We start from the raw sequence: 13,603 nt of genomic DNA, 5'->3' as shown, positions 1-13,603 counted from the left end.
ACACTATTTATTTATTGCCATGCCTGGCACAACGTGTGAAGAGAACTTTATAATGTTATAGATATTATGCTTATTGTATATATCAACATCTGTCTGACTTCATGAATGAAATAGAAACAAGAGTATAGTAAAGCTCTAATTTCTCCAGTTGAATTTTCTCAAAGCACATTTTTTGGCTCTCTAATGTCAAGCTTTTTCATTAAAATAAGCATTTGGGATACCTCTAATTTCTTGTGGCAAAATTCTGAAAAATAAATGTTTGGCAAAAATTATTATTACTATTGTAGTTCTACATTTTAAAAATACATTAAAATAAACTTTACCAGATTTTGGATAGGAAACCAGAAACACATCATCTTCTCTTGCATTGAAGGAATCCAAGGAATTTAGAAGCTCTTCTGAAGACATAGCAGAAAAGAGAATCCCCTTGAATTTATGAAGAACACTGGACTGGTTCTGGGATGACATCCTGCATCAAATCAATCAAAAAGTATTTACTAAACACTAACTTTACACAAGGCACTGAGCAAGTCTGGCCGTTGATTTTAATCTTAGCTCAGGGGCCATGTAATCTTAGAATTACTGAGCTAGCTTTCCAACTAGAGGAACGTATATATACCTTTTGCAGTTCTTCTCAAGATTAATTTTTAAACCACAACTGAGCCAAAGTCTACTGTGAAAATGATGTTATCTGAATTTTTCTGATAATACATGTTACAAAATATTTTCTCCAACTTGGCCCTCAGAATAGTTTATATACCAAGCTATCAAGCTGTCAGAACATAATCATCATATTAAGGGACTAAAGTTAATGTAATCCTTTGGTCTAAATAAGGAAAGATTTTAGTGGCTATAATGGATTATATTACCCTGGAAGTGATTAGAAAAGTTGAACTTCTTCTTGTTAATATTACACACAGCAGCAGAAGTAGGTGGTATTACATTTCAGGAAGAGGAGAGGAATGGAGTGAGAAAATGTAAATTTTTCTAGGAATTGGCAGATAATCTGTGACTAAAGATAAATCTTACAGGAAATGCTTTAAGACAGATAACTCTTGAGCTTTGAGGTACACAGGAAGTTCTTGATTGAACTGAATAAACTCTTGTCTGAGTCATTCTTAGCTTTTTGTCACCAATATTGTTATTTTCTGTATTCAGTTAGATATGGCAATGACGTGCCTAGTTTCTTCAGCGAGCCACAGATGAATCTTTTTGTTTGCTTGTCTAACCGTTAACAGAAATGTACACCAACAAGGAAATGATCAGCATTTTACTTGAGCACAAAAAAGTAGAGATCTACTGTGGAAGAAATAAGTGAACAAAGAAGATACACATGATAGTGGCAGAAATGAAATTTAGAATGATCATGCACATAGGAAATCCCAAAGAATCTACAATTAGTATAAATACATAAATTGAGCATGGTGGCTGGATTATGAGGTCAATGTGTGAAAGTAAATTGCATTTCTTTATTCTAGCAGCAACCCATTGAAAAATAAAATTTTCAAAACCATACTATTTACAATAATATGAAAAAAATTAAATCCCTAGAAATAAATCTAATAAAAGATGTGAAAGGCACTGGACTACAAAGTATAACTGAGACTAGTTAAAGAAGGGCTAAGTAAATGGTGAAATATACCATGCCCCGGACTGGACTCAATATGACTAAAATGTCAAAACTCTTCTTATTGATCTATAAAATCAGTTCAATTTGATCAAAATCCTAACAGGCACGTGTGTGTGTGTGTGTGTGCATGTGTAAACTGACCTGCATTTAATATGGAAATGCAATGACTTCAGAAAAGCTAAGGAAATTTTAAAGAACAAAGCTATAAAACTCAGATTATCAGATTTCAAGACTTACCATAAAACAGCACTAATTAAGACAGTGTGGCCTGAGCCCAATGCTACCCATATCAACCAACAGAACAGAACAAAGGTACAGAAAAAGACACACACCTAAACCATCACTTGATTCATGCCAAAGGTGCAATTTAGTGAGAGATTGGTCTTTTTAATGAATGGTGTTGGTTCAATTGGATTTATATTGGGTGAAAAATGAATCTTACATCACACCATATACAAAGAAAAATTCAGGATGAATCATAGAATTAAAATTTTAAAAAAGCTTCTAGAAGAAAACATAGGAGACCATCTTCATGAGCTTTGGGAAGGCCCCAGATTTCTTAAACATGATATACGAGAGAACCAACCATTAAAGAAAAAACGTATAATTGGACTTCATTAAATTAAGAATCTCTGTTGTTTAAGTCACCATTAAGTGGGTAAAAAGGCAAACCATGGACCAGAATAAAATATTGTAATACACATATTCAACACTGTACTCATTTTCAGTCTCTAAAGAACTCCTACTAATCAATAAGAAAAAAAATCAAGTAACTCAACAACAAAAAAACAGCAAAAGACTTGAATAAGCCTTTGAAAAAGTGTTCAACATCATTAGTTGACTAAATGCAAATTAAAATTAACATGAGAGGCTGGCCCAGTGGTGTAGTGGTTAAGTTTGTGTGCTCTGCGTTGGCAGCCCAGGGTTTGCAAGTTTGGATCCCAGGCATGGACCTACACACTGGCTATCAAGCCATGCTGTGGTGGCATCCCATATACAAAGGAGAGGAAGACTGGCACAGATGTTAGCTCAGCAACAATCTTCCCCACAAAAAAAATAAAAATAAAATTAACATGACAGGGGAGATCCACTTCCAGAATGTCAGCATGAGGAGCTCTGTGGGCCCACTGATGAAACCACCATGAATGGTGACAATTATTTTAAAAATAAAATAAATAAACAAACATCTAAAATTTCTAGAAACAGTCCTAAAATCAGACAGCAAATGAAGAAGCATTTATTCAAGAAAATATTTGGAAATCATATATCTGATAAGGGATTTGTGTCCAGAATATGTAGAGAACAGTTACAACTCAATAATAAAACAATCTTATTAAAAAAAGGGGAAAGTCTACACAGTTGAGTATAACACAGGCACAGTGCTTGTAGGAGAGGTTGACAAGTCAAGGTAAAGAAATAGGCTGCATCATGGCAGGCCTTGGTGCTGAGCAAAGGAGTCTAGACATTGTCCAGAGAACAGTGGGGGCCACCAAAGGTCTGAAGCACCAAGTGAGGAGATCAGGTTATATCCTAGAAAATTCCATCTGATAGCAGTGTGGAGGGGGGTTGCAGATGAGCCAGACTGGAGGCACAAACTAAAGCAGGAGCAAATTGGGGATGAGAAAGGAGGAGCAGATTTGAGAGCGCCTTCGAGGTCGAATCTCCAGGAATTAGTGGTCAATTAGATATAAAAGATGAGGGACCCAGTGAAGCTGCAAGTCAGGGGCCAGTTTCAGTAGGCATACTTTTTGCTTATTTTTACCAGTTAAAAAATTAAATTTCAGAGCTGGCCTGGTGGCGTAGTGGTTAAGTTCAGCATGCTCCACTTCGGTGGCCCAGGTACATGGGTTCAGATCCTGGGTGTGGACCTACACCGCTCATCAAGCCATGCTGTGGTAGTGACCCACAAATAAAATAGAAGGGGATCGAACAGATATTAGCTCAGGGCCAATCTTCCTGACCAAAAATAAAATAAAATAAAATAAATTGGAACTGGACTGGGTATGGCTTGCCTTATCTTGTTTGCCACAGTCCTCACCATTCTCTACTCTCTGTGACCCAGCTGGACTTTACCTGCTTTGTCCCTGAAAACATCTAAACTTGAGAACCTGGTGGAATGACTTCCCTAGACAGTCTTTTTTATTATGTTTGCTTATCCTGGGGGTGTGAAGAGGAGACACGAATGCAGCAGGACTAAGGAATGGTGGGAGAGGGTGACCTCATTCCCTTCTCTGACACTGCCTCTGCCACCATCCCCAACCTCTAATTACGACCTCCGCCCTCATCCCCAATCTCTTGACTGACCATTATTGGATTTTCTTCAGGAAATAGAAGAAAAGGAGAAGAATCTGGACTTTTTCTCCCATAGATGCCTTGAAAGCCTCCTATTGTGACACGTGTATTAAACTCCATTTTAGATTTCTAATTCTTATTGCAGCCCTGAAGGAACGCAGGATTACTTTTACTTTACAGATGAGTAAACCGAGGCAGTTTAAGTAAACCAAGTTGCCAATATGCTTTAGAATACCGCACTCAAGTTTCTCGAAAGCAGAGGATCGTAAAGCATGTCATCATCCTTCTCCTAAGCCATTTCACTTCTTTTGTAGCCCTGATTTATTTATCTGATGGATTCAGAGGTCCACATGATCTTTGTATTCCCCCTGAACAAGTAGTAAGGTAGATTTTTGCTCTCATTTTAAGAAGAATAGGAAGAAAGGAAAGGAATGGGGTGTGCTGGAAGTAGAGAGCCTGTGTTCGCCCTCCCCAGGATTCTGGGAGCAGATGAGATCACCACTGTGCGCATCAGCTGGACGCAAGAGCCGACGGAATTTGGAAACATTGATCACGTCCTAACATTCTTGAGTGCTGCTGGAGAGACTCTGTGTCCAAGGACTATGGATTAACTACATGGATATTAAATTAGCCCTGCTGGTTTCAGACTGAGCGAGGCACTTAATCAGTTGAGTGGAACAGATCATCTGCAGAGTTTTGGTAATGTTCTACAAATGAAACCCCAGGGGAAAACTATAGTGATTAGTTGTTATTAGAGCTATGCAAAGTTTTCCTTGTTGTAATGACAACGAGGTACAGTTTTCAAGTGCTCTTTTTCATTTGGCGGTAGACCAGGTAGATGGATGTTGAAGAAAATCTAGATGATGGAGCAGCTGTAATCTCTCTCTGGAATGATGGGAAATATCTGAGACTGAAATTTTTTTATGGACCCAAGTTTGAATTTCAGCTTTATCTTTGTTCTTGGTTTGACTTGTATCTTGGGACCATTGTGTTTTGGAAAATGAAGGATTTGGGAACAAATTATACACAGAGGGTCAAGATTCCAATTATTTACAGAAATCTGCAAGCCCATTTCAGTTTGTAAAGAAAGCTAATGTAGAAAGCATTTATTTAGAATTATCATGTAACACAGCAATTTCACTCCTGACTACATACTCAAGAGAAATGAAAACATGAGTCCACACAAAAATTTGTAAACAAATGTTTACAGTAACGATATTCACAATAGCCAAAAAGTGGAAAGGAACCAAATGTCCATCAACTAACGAATATATATATGAATACATACACATATATGCATACATATTTATATATGTATGATGTGGTGTATCCAGATGTATTAGTTTCCTATTGATGTTGTAACACATTACCTTGAAGGCATTCTCTTTCTTCTATAAAACCTCTCTTTCTTCTCATAAATCCTTGTTACCCTTGAGTTACTCCTCAGGTTAACCAGGAAAACAGCAAATTGACAAGAGTTACTTTTCTTCCTCTTCTTTTTTTTTTTTTGGCAGGGGAAGATTTGCCCTAAGCTAATATCTGTTGCCAGTCTTCCTCCTTTTTTTTCTTCCTTTTCCCCCCTCTGCAAAGCCCCAGTGCATACTTGTGTATGGTTGTAAATTCTTCTGGTTCTTCTATGTGAGCCGCCACCACAGCATGGCCACTAACAGACAAACAGTGACCTGGGAACCAAACCTGGGCCGCTGAAGCAGAGTGTGCTGAAATTTAACTGCTAGGCCATCAGGTCTGGCTCAAGATTAACTTCTTTTCATAACAAGGTCAAAAAGTAATCTTACTGAATATTTACAGTAACCCTCAGGTACTGGGCTTTAATACTTTACTGGTAGGAGTACAAATTGACTACAATCACACTGGAAAAGCATTCGACAGTATTCTATTTGTCTATTGCTGGTAATGAACCACGATAAAATATAGTGACTTAAAAGCAGAAATTCGTTATCTTTCACAGTCCTTTGAGCTGCTGGTGTTCAGCTTGGTAGTTCTTGCTTCAGACTTCTCATGCAGTTGCTGTCAGATGGTAGTAAATATTGGATTTTTCTGAAGACTTGACTGGGCTTGACATGGAAGATACCTTGCTCACGTGGCTGGCAGATGATGCTGACTGTTTACTGTGAGTTTGGGTGGGGCTCTCTATCAGAGTGCTTATATGCTGCTTTTCCATTTGGCTTGGGTTTTTTTTTTTTTTTTTTTCCAGATGGCTTGGCAGCATGGCGGCTGGATTTTGAAAGGAAGCATTTTAAGACTGAGTGCTCCAAGAGACCAAAGCAGAAACTGCAAGGCTTCTTATGACCTAGCTTTGGGAGTCATGTGGCATCACTTCAACCACATTCTACTAGTTACACAGGGCCAGCCCAGACTCAGTGGGGGCTGAATACACAGAGCAGGAATACTGGGAAGTGTAGTTCACAAGGGGCCATTGTTAGAAACTAGCTCTTACAGTCCTCCCCTAACCTCCAATGATTCATTTCCTTCCTACCAACAAAATGCTCTCGTGGGGCTGGCTCCATGGCCAAGTGCTCAAGGTTCCGTGTGCTCCACTTCAGCAGCCCAGGTTTGAGGGTTTGGATCCTGGACGCAGACCTGCTCCACTAGTTGGCCATGCTGTGGAGGCAGCACACATACAAAAACTAGAGGAAGATTGGCACTGATGTTAGCTCAGGGCAAATCTTCCTCACATACACAAAAATGCTCTCACAACCTTCTCAAGACCTCCAAAGACTCATACTACATCATTAGGGTCAGGCCTGGAGTTCTGTGATCTTATTATCTAAATCAAGTCCAGATTTAAATGGGGCTCCTTGGGGCCAGTCCCTCTGCTGAAGCACCTTGAATGTAGCTCCTAGAGTCTGATTCTCTCAATCTAAAGATTTCTGAATTCAAGAGACAAGTCATCTTCTCCTACACACCCAACATACGATGGTAAGACAGGAACAAGATAACTGTACGAGACACTTCCATTTAAAAAGCAGAAGGACAGGAAACACATAACTCTCAGTGGGCTATGGGAATTTTGTGAGTTCAGTCTTCCTCCTTGCAAGTGATTCTCTATGGCTCTTGGCTCTGTCTTCTGGTCTCTTGATTCTGCACTCTGTCATCTCTCATTTCCATAAGAAACAGCACTCTTTTTTTTTTTCCCTGAGTTGCCTCATATCCTTCCAATGAGTTCCCTTCTTGCTGCCCTGAAATTGTTTAGAAACTACACTCACTGACGAATGTGGGTTACCTATATTAATCCTCACACAACTCCTATTAGGTAAGGAGTCCAATATTAAAGATGAAGAAATTGGGGCTCTTTGAAGTTTATGATATTTACAAAGGCAATCAGTTATGAATAGCAGAATTCCAAAACACAGACTCCTTCCAGAAATGACGATTGCATTAAAACTCACTAACATAGACCACATCAAACTGCAAAGAACAAATTCATCTCGAGCGTAGAGTTTTGCTTTGTTTTGTACCAACAGCACTCAACAGCTGGGCTGATTTCTCAGACTGACTCATGCCTGCTGAAGGTTGGGGGCTGTAAGGGGTCTTTTCCTTTTGAACTGTCTCTGTCCCTTTATGTCCAAGTAGGTGGCTGTTTTTGTTTGTTTTGATCTGGTTTTTGGCCAACACAATGTTATTAAAAAATGTTGTAGGTTTTCTGTGATTACTGTTGGTGATCCCTCCATGAGACAAAAGCCACACCCATCATATCTCCAGGATAAGCCACGTTCTCCTTTGGAAAGAGAATCAGGCTGCTTTGAGATGATGCCTTTAAGGTTCTTAAAAGCCTTTTTGTCTAGCAGATAAAGTCTGAGAGACACACCCTTAAGATTCTTAAAAGCCTCCTGTCAACCTGTGAGGTCTATGAGGCACACACACATCTTAATCTTTCTGAGGTATCAACAAAAGATCTTATGGCCACGTGTTTGATTTCATCTTTACCCTGAGACCATGTTTTGCTGGTAGCACCATGGATACAATCTTTGTTCTGAGGTCATTTCTTACTTTGAGAACCTTTCGCTGGCTAGAAAGACTGTCAAAGACCCTCTCTATTTCCGCTAACTTCTAATAAAAAACTGGACAGTTCCTTCTTTAGTTCAATTTCCTCTTCTTCTATTTTTATTATAGGCACTAGAAGAAGCCAGTTATCACTTTCAACACTCTACCTGGAAATCTCCTTAGCAAACCACATGTTTGTTAAGTACTCCTATTTTCCACACCTACTCAGGGGATAGTGTTGCTAATTGTTCTGCTATATATAACTCACATCCTTTTTCATCCAGACTCCAATAATACCTTCCTCATTGTCTTCCAAGAGTTTGATGACAGTGTTTTCATGGCCTGTCAAGCTTCTTCTCATTGTATAGTCCCAAAGTCAATGTTACATGTCTTAGGTTTCTGTTACAAAAGCACCTCAGATGCAGGTACCAATTTCTGTTTAATTTTATATTTGCTGCATAACAAACCACCCCAAAAATGTAGTGTTTTAAAGCAACAATGTATTATCTCTCATAGTTTTATGATTTTGCTGGGCTCAGCTGGGTAATTCTCATTTGGAGTCTCTCAGGGCAGCTAGGACTGGAGTCACTTGAAGATTGAGCTGGTCATCCATGATGGCTCACTTACATGGATAAGAATTGATGTTGACTGCTGGCTGGGAGCTCATCTGCAGCTGTCTACCAAATAAGCTTCCTTCCTTTTTGCCTCTTCCTTCCTCCTCCTACCTCTCTTTTTCTGCTTTCTCTCTTTCTTCTTTCCCGCCTTCTTTCCTTCTTTCTTTCCTTCCTTCCCTCTTTTTTCTTTTTTTCTTCTTCCTTCCTTCCTTTCTTTTTCTTTCTTCCTTTCTCCCTCCCTCTCTCTCCCCCTGCCTCCCTCCCATCCTTCCTTCCTCTCTCCCTTCCTTTCTTTCCTTCTGATACTTTAAGACTTTTAGCCCTTGCAGTGAGGAAACCTGGGAGGAGAGAGGCTCCATCCTGGTGGCTTGACCAGGTGTGGACGAGTTTGCTAGCAGGTGTATTTCTGGCCCACAGGAGCAGAGCATGCTACATGTCCCCACATTGGTGGACTTGCTGTCACATGGGGTACCTAACAGCTTGATTTGAGCCTTAAGGGTGTAAAACCATGAATGAGTGACTGATAATTACAATCCATCAGCCAAAAGCCAGAAAGAAGAAAAACAAACAGAACTCCCTGACTTGGAAGGATTTCATGAATTAGAATTGCTGGAAGATATAAGTGACAACTTAAATTTAGAAAATAAATACTAAGAGCATTTAAGGAGATTCTATTAAAACCTTTAAAAATGGTTTAGAATTATGAAAGTCGGCAAATGAATCAAATGAGAGATTGGTTCCTGATGAATAGCCAACATGTAGCTTTTAAGAGTCACTCAAAGAAAAAACACAGCACAAAAATTAAAAGAAATAAAGTAAAAATAATATAAATGGAGGACAGATCCAGGTGCCTTAACATTTGACTACAAGACATAAAAGAAAAAAATAGACATATTTGACTAGATAGACAAAAATGTTTAATGGGACAAGATATCATAAATTAAAATTGTGAAAAAATTTCCCAAGTATTATGGCAGATAGTGTTATTATCTATAATAAAAATGTGTTAAAATTGATTTTAAAAAAGGGGAAATTGATAAAAGGTATGAGACAAACTACAGATCCAAATGGAAAATAAAAATGTAATAGATGCCTTAAACTACTATCAATAAGGAAATGGTTGGATAAATTTGGATACAGCCATGCTGTGAAATATTATGTTACCATTAAAAAGATATATTGAAGCTATAAGCAGCACGTAGAAAAACATACATGATAGGATTCCATTTTTATAAAGCAAGCAGTACCCCCAAAGCCTTGAATTTCTATGTATGCACATACGGGTGCACATATGCATTTGTTGTATGTGACAATAGGAGCAGGAGAAGGACACGAAAAAGTTATGGCTGCATGTGAAGAAAGAGAGGAAGGAAGAGGTAATAAAAAAAGAGAAGAAGATGGTTTCTGAAAAAAACAGTAAGCATCACATGATATAAATCACATAAAATTGTATATACATATAATATATGTGTGTCTCTATGCATAAAGAAATATATGAAAGGAGAAGCATTAAATCTTAATGGTGGTTATCTCAAGATAGAGGAATTTCAAGTATCAGTTTCCTGCTTCTACATATGATAATGATTGCTTGACATTTTTTTACAGAGAACATATATTATTCACATCCTCAAAATTGAAATTATTTTCACTATAAAAAAAAAGAAGAGAGGAGATGAGGGCTAGATAAAGTTTCTGAAGGAAGACATCTTGAGATAGAGAAGGACCGAAAGGATGAGTGGTTGACCATCAGCAGGAAATGTGTTTAGATGCAACACTGAGTGGTCCTGCGAGAGAACCTTGAAAGCTCAAGAACTGAAAGTTGCTAAAATAGCTCTAATTGTTTGGGAAGAAAAACCCCTGCCAGCATCATACTCATAGGAGTGCTTTCCTTTTATCTGAGAGAGTGTTGGGGACCCTCATGGGTGTGGCAACTGAGCAAATAACAGTGCTGGAACAGGAGAAAGAATATCACTGTGTGTGACAGTGGTGACCAAGAAATGACAACTGCCTACAGCAACACGTGGGCAAATGCCCAACTCCTCTCTCACTCCCTCTATTTGTTCCCATAATCCCTTGGGACTAGAAAGGGGCAGACTCTCCACCTTAATATCCCTGTCTTGGCCCATTTAAGGAAAACTCTAACCTCTAAGGCCTAGTTAGGAAAGTAAAGAAGCTAGTCTTGACAGGCTAAAACACAAAAAGGGGAGGGGGAAGGAAATTAAGGAAATGTTTAAATCTTCTTTCAAAATGATCATGGTTTACTAAGGTATGTCTTGGTGCATAATTCTACCTTCTTTGTCAAATGTGGAAAATGATCTTTTATTTGCTCTCCTTTTGTAACGTTGTTAGTTCCCTTTTCCCACCTCTAGGAGTACTGAGGTAAAGGTTATGTGATTGGAAAGTCAAAAGAGGAAAGTATATTAACTATTTTTAAAATATTACCCTGTCACAACAAGTACAATTTAGAGTGTACTTATCACACACCGGGCATTATTCTAAGTGTTCTATGTACATATCCTTTCAACAACATTTAAAAAAAATATATTAAACTCATTTATTTGTGATAAAACACAGGCTCAATGGGATTAAGTAATTTACTTAAGAATACACTTAGCTAGAATACCAGTCAGTGGTAAACATGATTAACTTGAAAGCCCATGCTCTTAATCATTATGTGATACTCCCCCTAGTCATACTTGTGCAAGAGAGTGTGTATGTGCTGCATAACCATGTATGAGGGAGATGTCCTGAGTAATAAATCTTTAAATATCATAAGTCTATAGCTGCCATTTATTGTCCTTAATAAACAAATTCTCTTCATTCTCCTCCATTTCTAAAAATACTTTTTGCATCTTTGAGGACTTCCAGAAGTTCAGACATAATCCCCAGTGGGAAACTAAAACCTAGAGCAGAATCCAGGCTCCATAAAAGAGGTAAGAACACAGAGCTATGGAAGTTGAGCAGAGGGAGAGCACATTTGATGGGTAGCTCAGTAATGGCTCCTGGGGGAGGTGTTTGTAAAAAGGGATGTAAAGATGGGAAGATTTTCATAGACAAAGTGTAGACAGGCCGTGATTTCTGAAAGGAGGTGGTAGAGAGGCTATAGGAGAAAGATTTTAGGCCTCGAGGACAAGGCCTAAGAAATTCCTGTCTTCTTAGTCGCATGACTGTATTTTATTGAGCACTTCCAATGAGCCAGATAGTATTCTGTGTACAGGAAATAGACTGAGTAAGACCAAAAGGTAGATGGTTTCATGGTGAGGATTCTAGTTCAGGGAAACAGAGAAATAAAAAAAGAAAAGAAAGAGTAATAAGAAAATATCAAGTAATGATAAGTAAATACAAAAAACAAAACCATGGTTATGCAAAATAGAGTAACTGGGGGCTGGTTTAACTTGGGTGGTCAGGGAAGGTTCTCTGTGAGGGGTTGGCCTCCATTTTCTACCTTCAAGGGGTGGTCCTCATTTAGAGTCTAAACATGTATTGTCGGATAAGTGAGTGAAAAGGCAGTCCCCTCAGGCCGGGAAGTATGGATACTGAGGAATTCCCTGAGAGAGCTGATACTGTTAGGCTCTCCTCACCAGGGGAGCAAGTTCTCAGCTGGACACAGACATAGCCGTGAGTAAAAGGCAGTACCAGTGAGCGGACATTTGTTTTGATTGTATTTGTTTACTTCATTGTTTTCTTTATCTCTCACAGAGCGTTTTCTTGCCTTTGATATAAGTGGAGGGAGGTTCTGGCAAAGATGGAGCAACACAGAACTGGCTTACTTTCCCACTTAAAACAACTGAAAGAAGAGGAGCCAACCTGGTGGCGCATGATTAAGTTCGTACATTCCGCTTCAGTGGCCCGGGGTTCGATGGTTCGGATCCTGGGTGTGGACGTGGCACCACTTGGCAAGCCATGCTGTGGCAGGCATCCCACATATAATGTAGAGGAAGATGGGCATGGATGTTAGCTCAGAGTCAGTCTTCCTTAGCAAAAAAAAAAGAAAGAAAGAAAGAAAAAAACTAAAAAAAGAAACAAAGACAAAACAAAACAAAACAAAACAAAAAAACCCAAAATATAAGAAGCAAAGGTTTTCAAGACATTGGACACTGGGCAACGAGAGTTTATTCTGCCAATACTATCACATATTTCTTATTAAACAACTCCATTTTAATTGGTTAAAATTTAAAAGACTGACCATACCACGTTTTGGTGAAAATGTAGAGGAACTAGAACTCTCATAACCACAAGTGGGAATGTAAAATGGTACTACAGCTTTGTAAAACAGTTTGGTAGTTTCTTAAAAAATCAAACATGGGGCCAGCCTGGTGGTGTAGTGGTGAAGTTCACACACTCCACTTCAGCGGCACAGAGTTCGCCAGTTTGGATCCTGGGCACAGACCTACACAGTGCTTATCAAGCCACTCTGTAACAGGCGTCCCACACATAAAATAGAGGAAGATGGTCACAGATGTTATCTCAGGGCCAGTCTTCCTCAGCAAAATATGAGGATTGGCTGTGGATGTTAGCTCAGGGCTCATCTTCCTCAAAAAAAGAAGACAAGGGGGTCAGCCCTGTGGCTGAGTGGTTAAGTTTGCCAGCTCTTCTCTGGCAGCCCAGGATTTCACCAGTTTGGATCCTGGGTGCGGACATGGTACCGCTTATCAGGCCATGCTGAGGCAGCATCCCACATGGCACAACCAGAAGGACTTACAACTAGAATATACCACTATGTACTGGGGGGATTTGGGGAGAAGAAAAAGAAAAAGAAAAGAAGATTGGCAACAGACATTAGCTCAGGTGACAATCTTTAAAATAAAAAGAAAAAAATGAAACATATTCCTGCTAGATGATTCAGCTATTCCACTCTGAGGTATGAAAATGAAAACAAACATCTACACAAAGACTTGTATATGAAAGCTCCAAGCAATGTGATTTGCAAAAGCCAAAAACTGAAGGAAAAAAAACCCCTACAGTATATCCATATGATGGAATACTGTTCACAAGTAAAACGGAATGAACAATTGATACATGCAACTACTCAGGTGAATCTCAAAAGAGTTTTGCTGGATAA

This window comes from Equus quagga, chromosome 1, assembly GCF_021613505.1.
Source record: "Equus quagga isolate Etosha38 chromosome 1, UCLA_HA_Equagga_1.0, whole genome shotgun sequence".
Classification (NCBI taxonomy): Eukaryota; Metazoa; Chordata; class Mammalia; order Perissodactyla; family Equidae; genus Equus; species Equus quagga.
Note: the sequence above shows the minus strand (reverse complement) of the source record.